This window comes from Caloenas nicobarica, chromosome 2, assembly GCF_036013445.1.
Source record: "Caloenas nicobarica isolate bCalNic1 chromosome 2, bCalNic1.hap1, whole genome shotgun sequence".
Taxonomy (NCBI): Eukaryota; Metazoa; Chordata; class Aves; order Columbiformes; family Columbidae; genus Caloenas; species Caloenas nicobarica.
The window spans coordinates 121,336,727-121,344,911 of NC_088246.1; the positions used below are offsets into that span (position 1 = coordinate 121,336,727).

An 8,185-nucleotide genomic window follows, 5' to 3' on the forward strand; every position below is an offset into this window, starting at 1 on the left:
TTTTTTACTTAACGAAGAAAAAAATTCAAAGGTCCACAGCTTGCAGAAGTTATACTAAGCAAACTTACTTACGCTAAGTGAATTCTATGTAAGCAGTTTCTAAACAAGTTCTGTAAGAAGCAGTATACCAAATAATTCAATAAACTAAGGCAGTCTATTCCCTAAAAATACCCAACAGTTCAAGTGGCAGGTTAAGTTTTCAGCCTCCAAAGTATAAGGAGACACACCAAGAAGTGGAATAATACCAGTGTTTTGCTAGTTCCATGCACATTCTCTTCCTTACCATGGAGAGAAGATGTGAGGAAATCAGCAGGCCTTTTTGCACACTGTAAGGTGCTTAGTTAACACTCAAGACACAGATTTAGCAGCACTGGTCACTGAGATCTAAAAAGCTGCACTTGCTGTGCAGCTGCTTCCAGAAGTGTCAGGGGGAAGTGCACCAAAAAGAAACACACAACATCTGGAGAAGGATCAGAAGAAACTAATAAGGTGTTAGGGGAAGTCGGTGAATCAATTAGATGGTTGAGATTATCTCTGAAGCTCTAACACAAGTGTCATAGGCCATCTCAGCCTCCTTTTAAAGCAGCTCTGCAAAAATAGGAGTAGGAGAGAAGGCTAAGGAGCTCAGTTACAACCTGCACACAGACCACAGCTAAAAGACATAGTCGCTGTAGTGGGCTTGCTAGGATACAGACTTCGGGGGAAAGAGTTGACAACTTTTACCCTTAAACTTGAATTGACTGATCCAGCTCATCATACAACATCTTCACAAAGACTGTAAACGAAAAGAAGATCCTATGCTTCTGGACAGGGACCAAAATGGGCAGCTGGGGAAGGACAAGTGTCCTAAAATGCTATTTTCCATTGTCTGATCAAACTATATACTAGTTGGACAGGTGGAGAAAAAAAAATGCTCATTCAGGTCTGTAACCATCATTCGTCCACTGTTTTCCATAAAGCCTGGAAAAGTGTCATATGGCAGACTTCTGTTTCTGCCAAATTTGACTTGAACTCATCAGGGTCAACAGTTATGACAGAGGAATGACATAGACAGTTGTATAACTCTGATTTTGGTAGTAAAGCACACCAAAAGAGAAAGAAAGGGAGGAAGGGAGGAGATCAGTTTTGCCCCAATTAAAACAAAATTAACATTTTACTGAAATGGTTACATATTTTGTTTTGCTAGTTTCTACTTCTAGGTATAACAATTTCTGTTTAAGAAAACACTGGAGAATGCGGGCATCGATCCCGCTACCTCTCGCATGCTAAGCGAGCGCTCTACCATTTGAGCTAATTCCCCCTACTTGATCCCATTTTTGTTAACAGAGATCACAAAACTCTGATCTTCAGAGTGTATTTAAAATTGCAGTTCTCTACATACAATGCAGGTTTCTCTCATGCTCTAGTGTCTCTGTTCACAAAGGAAAACAACTTCAATTCCAAAACATGTGTCAATTATTAATAATAATTTTGTAATATTTCATTTAGTGTTTCTGAACGAAGTAGTAAGAAACAAGATGAACCAGAAAAGACATATTTTCCAAGTGTATAAAATAAAAAACATTAATCACTTGCAATTCATGAGAGGAAGTACATTCCAGCATTTGTTTTTCTCATCATAAAAGTCAGTTCCTTTTTTTTTTCTTTAAGTTAATTATTTTAATTTATTCTAGTCAAACATACGGCAGTATTTTAAAAATAAGCCATGTATGTCTAAAAGGTAAGAGCTTATTTTGCTTCAAAATTCCAGTTCAACACATTAAAACATCTGTAGCTAACTGCTTTTTCTCCCACCATAAATAAAACATCACACTGGAGAATGCGGGCATCGATCCCGCTACCTCTCGCATGCTAAGCGAGCGCTCTACCATTTGAGCTAATTCCCCCCCAACAACCCAATTTATCTTGTAACCATAGATTTTTATAACCACAAATGCAAACTGCCTTCCTTTTACCAGATCTGCTCTTTTATCACAGGTAGTAACCCCAGAGCACCTGTTCCGAACACTTAACTACTATTTGACCTTGACCTTGCCTGTTTTTCTTTTGGTCCAAGATGACATGACAAACTCCCCAAGTACCATGATAAGGCACTTCGTGCTGACCTGAATGACAAACTCATGACCTGCAGTCTTTCAGTGCCACCCAACTCATACGAGGTTTATCCTTCTTTGCAAAGGACAGCTGTTTCTTCTGTGTTGAGGGATGTCACATCACCGGCAATGCAGTGGAGCAGCTTGAAAACAATACAAAATTCACATTTGCCCTGACATCCCCTAAAACAGGGGTGTCAAACTCATTTTCACAGGGGGCCACATCCGCCTCGTAGTTGCCTTCAAAGGGCGGAATGTAATTTTAAGACTGTTTATACAGTCCTAAAATTACACTTATACAGTCTTATTTTACAAGTAAATCAAATGGATTTAGGTCTTGCATTTTTGAATGCTAGCTTTGGTTTTAATTAACAAAAGCGAATATTTGTAATAAGCTACTAGATGTGAAACTGGTTTTGAGAGCAACAGGAAAGTAAAAGGCTTTCAGAATAGAATCAGAAATGGTGTGTGGCTTCTTTCCACTCCATGGCAACTCAATAACACTAGTTTCACCAGTTTCAATAACACTAGTGGAAACTCAATAGTATCCACTCAATAACTACAATTACATACTAACTAAAAAGGGATAAAACATTCAGGTACACTTATGCAGCCTTCAGCTTTTTTGATACTTCTCTCCGCTCTGACCCTCCTCATCCTCCAAACTGTTACACATGAACTCATCTTCTAATCAGAAATACCACAGAAATTACAGCATACTACTCCTCCATACTTCACTTGAGCAACTTGGAAGTTTCCTGTTAGCACAAGCAGAAGAGGCAAACGCTGGCATCACATCATAATGCAATGTATAGCTGGTAAAATTATAAATACCTCGGAGAAAAACAGAACAAAGCTATTTAAAAAACTATGCTGTGCTCTCTTCTGCAAGGCCCACTTGTTCTGCGCACAGAGAAATCCCAAAGGTGTTTTATCTAGCCATAGCTTTATTGCAATTATGAAGATGACCATCTTAGAAAGCAAAAGTCAAACCTGATTAAAGTAGCTTGTATCAGTTTACATTAGTGTTGCCAAAGAGATTATCAAAGTGATCTGTGTTAAATGAAGAGTATGTGGACACAAAGCCTTCACAGCTGAAATACCCTAGAAAAATGAAAAAAATGGAATTAAGAAGGTCAGGTTATTTTCAGCCACACAGGTAAGGAAGTTTTCAAAAAAAAAAAGTGGAGAAATTAGAAAGTTTTACTCGCCATCTTACATGAACACTTAGCAATCGCAACAAATTCAAGATCACAAACCAATGGGCTGTCAATAATATGAAACACACATTTTAATATGAGAAAATAGTCCTATTGCAGAGATATTTCCTCACTCTTATATGACTTCAGCATCAAATAAACTTTTTTTGTGAGCTGAACTGTTTAAGCTTTAGGCCTTTTTACTGGCAGCAGAGTGAGATTTGGGGGTGAAGAACAGGGAGATGTCATCTACCATTTTTGTACTGACTCAGACTGCACAGAGTAGATAAAGAAAACTGTACATGGAGCTGAACCTTGTGAAATATGATATGGGAAATATCCCAGCTGCAGACGTGCAGTGGGCCATCACTGAGCCTAAGATGTGTGCTTGCGAGAAGGACTGAAACCACTTTTGCGTATTTGTTTTCCCTTCCAGTTTACTCCAGTGAGGCAGAAAAAGTCAGTTACGATATATTGCAAGAAATAGTAAGAACAAATCTTTATTTATTGTTGTGCACAGATTGAGGTAAGGCAGGAAAATATTTAAATTCTAGGAGAATATTTGCAGTGATACTGTGGTTTTAGTTTCACATCTTAGCCTGAATCTGTATTGTGCTACGTTTGAAGTGCTACGTTATTTAGACAAGTTTTAACTACGTGATGCTTAATTTTGTAATCCATTTTCTTTTGACTAGATACTGTCATCCAATAAGTGAAATCCATTAGAGAAAACCACCAGCACATGTATTGTTGGATTACTGCAAACATTTTACTTTACTAACAGAACATACTTTTCTGCATTTAAACAAGTGATAAATGTTTCATTATCTCATTTTCATTGCCTTTGTTGTTTAATAGTATCAGTGCAACCATTCTCACTGTAAACTACATTTTTACTTTTTAAATCCAGAAAGCATTACTCCATTTAACAACCTGCAAACAGAGCTTTTCCAGTGTGCTTCTTACTGCAAAGTCAGTTAGTTAGTATGACTATACTTGAATTTTTATATTTGTGATATGTTTTTAGTAACTCTATATACTTAAGATGCAATACTATTTTAACTGAATCAAAGTCAATACGAAAAGGTAGACATACTTTGAATATAACTTAGGAAGATATAAATGAATACTTTCCACAAACCATGCTAAACACGAACTTTTAAACCATTATATTTATCATATATATAGGTGACTAGAAAATAAAGTTGGAAAAGAAAATAAAAAGGCTTGAAAAACAAGGCAAAGAAAAATCCCATTGCCCTTCAGCAACTTCTAACAGTATACTTGCTGGATTTACAAGTCTTTTGGTATCTGCATTGTAAGAGAGGTAAAAAAAATAGTTCTCTCTCCTTCCTGAATAAACACTGGAGAAGGCTTGGTTCAGGAATGTTAAGTATTGTTTTATCAAAGTAACAGCAGAAAATGCATCAGTACTATGGCTTCTCATATGTCAAGTGAGTATTCTGACTTCTACACTAACAGGCTTTCCAAATGAACACAGCGGTTATTCAGTGTCATTAAACAAGTAGCCTGACTCAGCAAAATATAACTGAAGAAACCAAGCTGTGATTCAGCAGAAGTGAAACCGGCCTGAAAGCCACAAGGACGGGGAATTAGCTCAAATGGTAGAGCGCTCGCTTAGCATGCGAGAGGTAGCGGGATCGATGCCCGCATTCTCCAGCGTTTTGAGAGACCGAGTATCAACGGTGCCGTAAGATTTTCTTCCATGAGTTGTTCAGGTTTGTGAAAGAAAATACACAGCGAGGAACATACACTGTTTCATAAAGCAAACAAAAGTGGGAAAATATACTAACTAGCAGACTGCACTTGTGAACTCTCCAAAAAATGATTTCTATTGACGATTCCACCTAATACTAACATTGTTATTCTGCAACACAGAAAAAAAACCCACTTCTGTCCCTTTACAACTGTGTTGACTTTTAATGTGAGCATTTTAATTTTTTTAAAGTTTTTAATTATATGAAAAGTTAGTGTAATAGTCTATAAGAACATTGAAAAGTAAGTAGTTGTCTACACAAGAATCAGCTCACTGTAGAACTATTTTCTCTCCAGCTACCTTGCACCTTTTGTATCTAGGATGGGCATGACACACTTGTTCCTAACCTGAGTTTCAACTGACATTCGATCTCTCATAATTTCACTCAATTTCTTCCTGAACCCATTAGAAGAAAATAATTTGCACTTTAAAAAAAAAAAAGCTCATCTTTGATCAACATTAACAACTTAAATCATTCATACTGTACATGGGCTTCTTTAAATTGATTCATTTTAATCTTTACAAAACTTCTACAGGAAAATGCATCTAAATTTAAAAAAGCCCCAGAACATAAGATATTATATACAGGGTACTAGAATCAAAGCACAGTCAAAAAAACTCAGAAGAAACAGTGGTATCTGTCAGTGTGCTTTTGTTTCATTCTTTAATAATTCATCAACGGGAATCTACTTTTTTTTTTTTGGTACAGGCAGCTACCCTAATTTTAGACAAAAGATTAAAAGCCGACAAAACAGAAGATTAAAGGTCTTTCATTTCCAAAACCGCAAAAAAAATCGCGACGGCTAAAACTGAAGAAACGGAGTACAGTTTACAGCTCTGAGTAGCAAATGGAGAATGCGGGCATCGATCCCGCTACCTCTCGCATGCTAAGCGAGCGCTCTACCATTTGAGCTAATTCCCCCTAGTGGCAGCACACCCTCTTCACTCTCCCTTTCTACTTCGATGTTTCCCAATGACAGCACAACTTCCCATCACTCATGCTGGTATTTGACCTACTGTCTCAAGCGCAAACAGAACTTCTTACCAAAACCCAAGTTGTTTTTCTACTCAAATACTGCACAAGCAGCTGGGCAGTCACACCTGCTGCTCAAATTCTCATCCCCTACCCGAAGTTACTGGTAGGCAATAAGAGGACACAACTTCCCAGTGAAATGCAGAAACAATCAGGTCTCAAAGCAGGCCACTTTTGACAGCCTTAGTGGGAATTTTGCCTAACAAGAAATCTGGGCTCCTTGATGTAACAGCACATGTTTCTTTCAGCCAAGCCTCATCTGCATAACAGAAGATCTGTGTTTCCAAGCAACTGTAGACTTACATTCACACCAGCTATGACTGTTTAGAGAAATCTGCATATATTTAAAGATCACATTTTTCTAAAACAGATTTTCCCTATTTATAATCCCTAGGTGGAAGAGAATCAGCTGACTACCCATTTCCGCATTTTATAATATAATAGACATGACAGAATAGGTAAAGTTCTTCCAGTTCTTTCTCTTGTGGCAATGGAGTTGTGGGCCCAGGTTATATAAGGAGTGGGGGGAAAAAAACAACCCAGGCAAACAGAACATTGGGAAACAACGTAATAGTTCACATCATCTATCTACATCTCTCAGGAATTTTTAAGGTGTGCACACTCACACATACATATAAAAATCAAGAATACATAATTAAAATATAAAAAATAAAAATTTTAAAACCATGGCTATAATGAAACAGCAGTCAATATTCTGTCCAGTGGTTTGGTTTCAGCTCTGCAAGATCAAAGTCATGCAACTATCACAGCAGTCACATACAACATGCTTCATGTGTTTCAGCCTTTTACTTCCTCAATCTCTATATATTGTCATTTAACTTGGAGGATATTTTAGTGAACCCTTCAGAAATCTTGTTAATAGTCTGAAACTTTATTTTGCTTTCATTCTGGGGGCAAAAAACCAAAAACCAAACAAAAACCAACCAAACAAACCCCCCAAAACAAACAGAAACACACAAAAACCCCAACCAACAACAACAACAAAAACCACAACAAACAAACAAACCCCAAAAAACACCAACCCGAAAAAACCCAAACCAAACCAAGAGAGAATTGTGAACTTTTACTGAATATTATAAATGTTACAGTAAATCTTTACCTTTCTGGAAAAAAGACTATCTGAAATTTATTAAGTATCTCTAAAAACAACTCTCAGTTTCTTTCTTGATTTGCCCAAGATCCTTTAAGGCACATGAATCACAATGACATATATTCTTCAATTCTCTCCTCTCCAAGGACTCAGTGATTTCAGGAAGTATCATAACCAAATTCCAGTCTTTGCAGGACATCTAGATTAACATCTGAATAATATGTATCTGATTTTTTAATACCTGGGATTATATTTGTGTTAATGAAATTAATCAGAGTAGCAAAGTTCAGAAGATTCTGATAAGCCAAATATTTTAAAAATACATCCTAAGTCATCCTCTGTATGTACGGTTCTTGCCATGCGACACATAATTCAACAAGAATGCCTGTGGAAGTCCTCTGCACTCAGCAACTCAGTACTTAGCCGTAACCAAAAGTTACAGATTCAGAGACAGTGGAGGTTTATGGGATAGTATCAAATCCCTCAAAGTCAACCTATATGTAATAATGCTTTAAAAATATTTGACCATCTCAATTTTAACACAGAAACAATTATTTGTGTGGCATTTCCTCCAGACTCTGTCACCTGTTCAACTTTGAATCTCAAAAAGGGAGGAAAAAAAGGTGTTAGCAGAAAGACATTTAAAGCAGAAAATCTCAAGTTTAGATTTGTACATGTATGAAAACTTTTACTACTGTAGAAAGTTATAACTGCAGAAAGCATGGGGGTACTCTATAGAGATACTTAGGGCTTTCAAATGCAACACTGCACTCTCATCACTTTTCTTGCAAGTTCCATTGACAGCATGACAAAATCTCTGAATGCAATTTCTTCTGAACCTTCAGCTTTCTTGTCTGAGCAACCTACATTATCCTTCAGCAATACAAGTCCCTTCCTTCTTCATTTTACTTTGCCCATCATGGTATCTGTAATTTTGGAACACCATGTGCATAGAACTGTTAAATGCTGACA

General features: G+C 37.0%; 4 non-coding genes across 4 annotated transcripts; 1 reads left to right on the top strand and 3 right to left on the bottom strand.

Annotated features, from left to right (window-relative positions):
• Positions 1-1,227: 1,227 nt before the first annotated feature.
• TRNAA-AGC (transfer RNA alanine (anticodon AGC)) lies at positions 1,228-1,300 on the bottom strand. The gene has a single exon. It is a non-coding gene; the product is annotated as a tRNA-Ala (tRNA).
• A 513-nt stretch (positions 1,301-1,813) lies between these two features.
• On the bottom strand, positions 1,814-1,886 carry TRNAA-AGC (transfer RNA alanine (anticodon AGC)). The gene has a single exon. It is a non-coding gene; the product is annotated as a tRNA-Ala (tRNA).
• A 3,013-nt stretch (positions 1,887-4,899) lies between these two features.
• Positions 4,900-4,972, top strand: TRNAA-AGC (transfer RNA alanine (anticodon AGC)). Its single transcript has one exon. It is a non-coding gene; the product is annotated as a tRNA-Ala (tRNA).
• A 946-nt stretch (positions 4,973-5,918) lies between these two features.
• TRNAA-AGC (transfer RNA alanine (anticodon AGC)) lies at positions 5,919-5,991 on the bottom strand. Its single transcript has one exon. It is a non-coding gene; the product is annotated as a tRNA-Ala (tRNA).
• Positions 5,992-8,185: the final 2,194 nt, after the last annotated feature.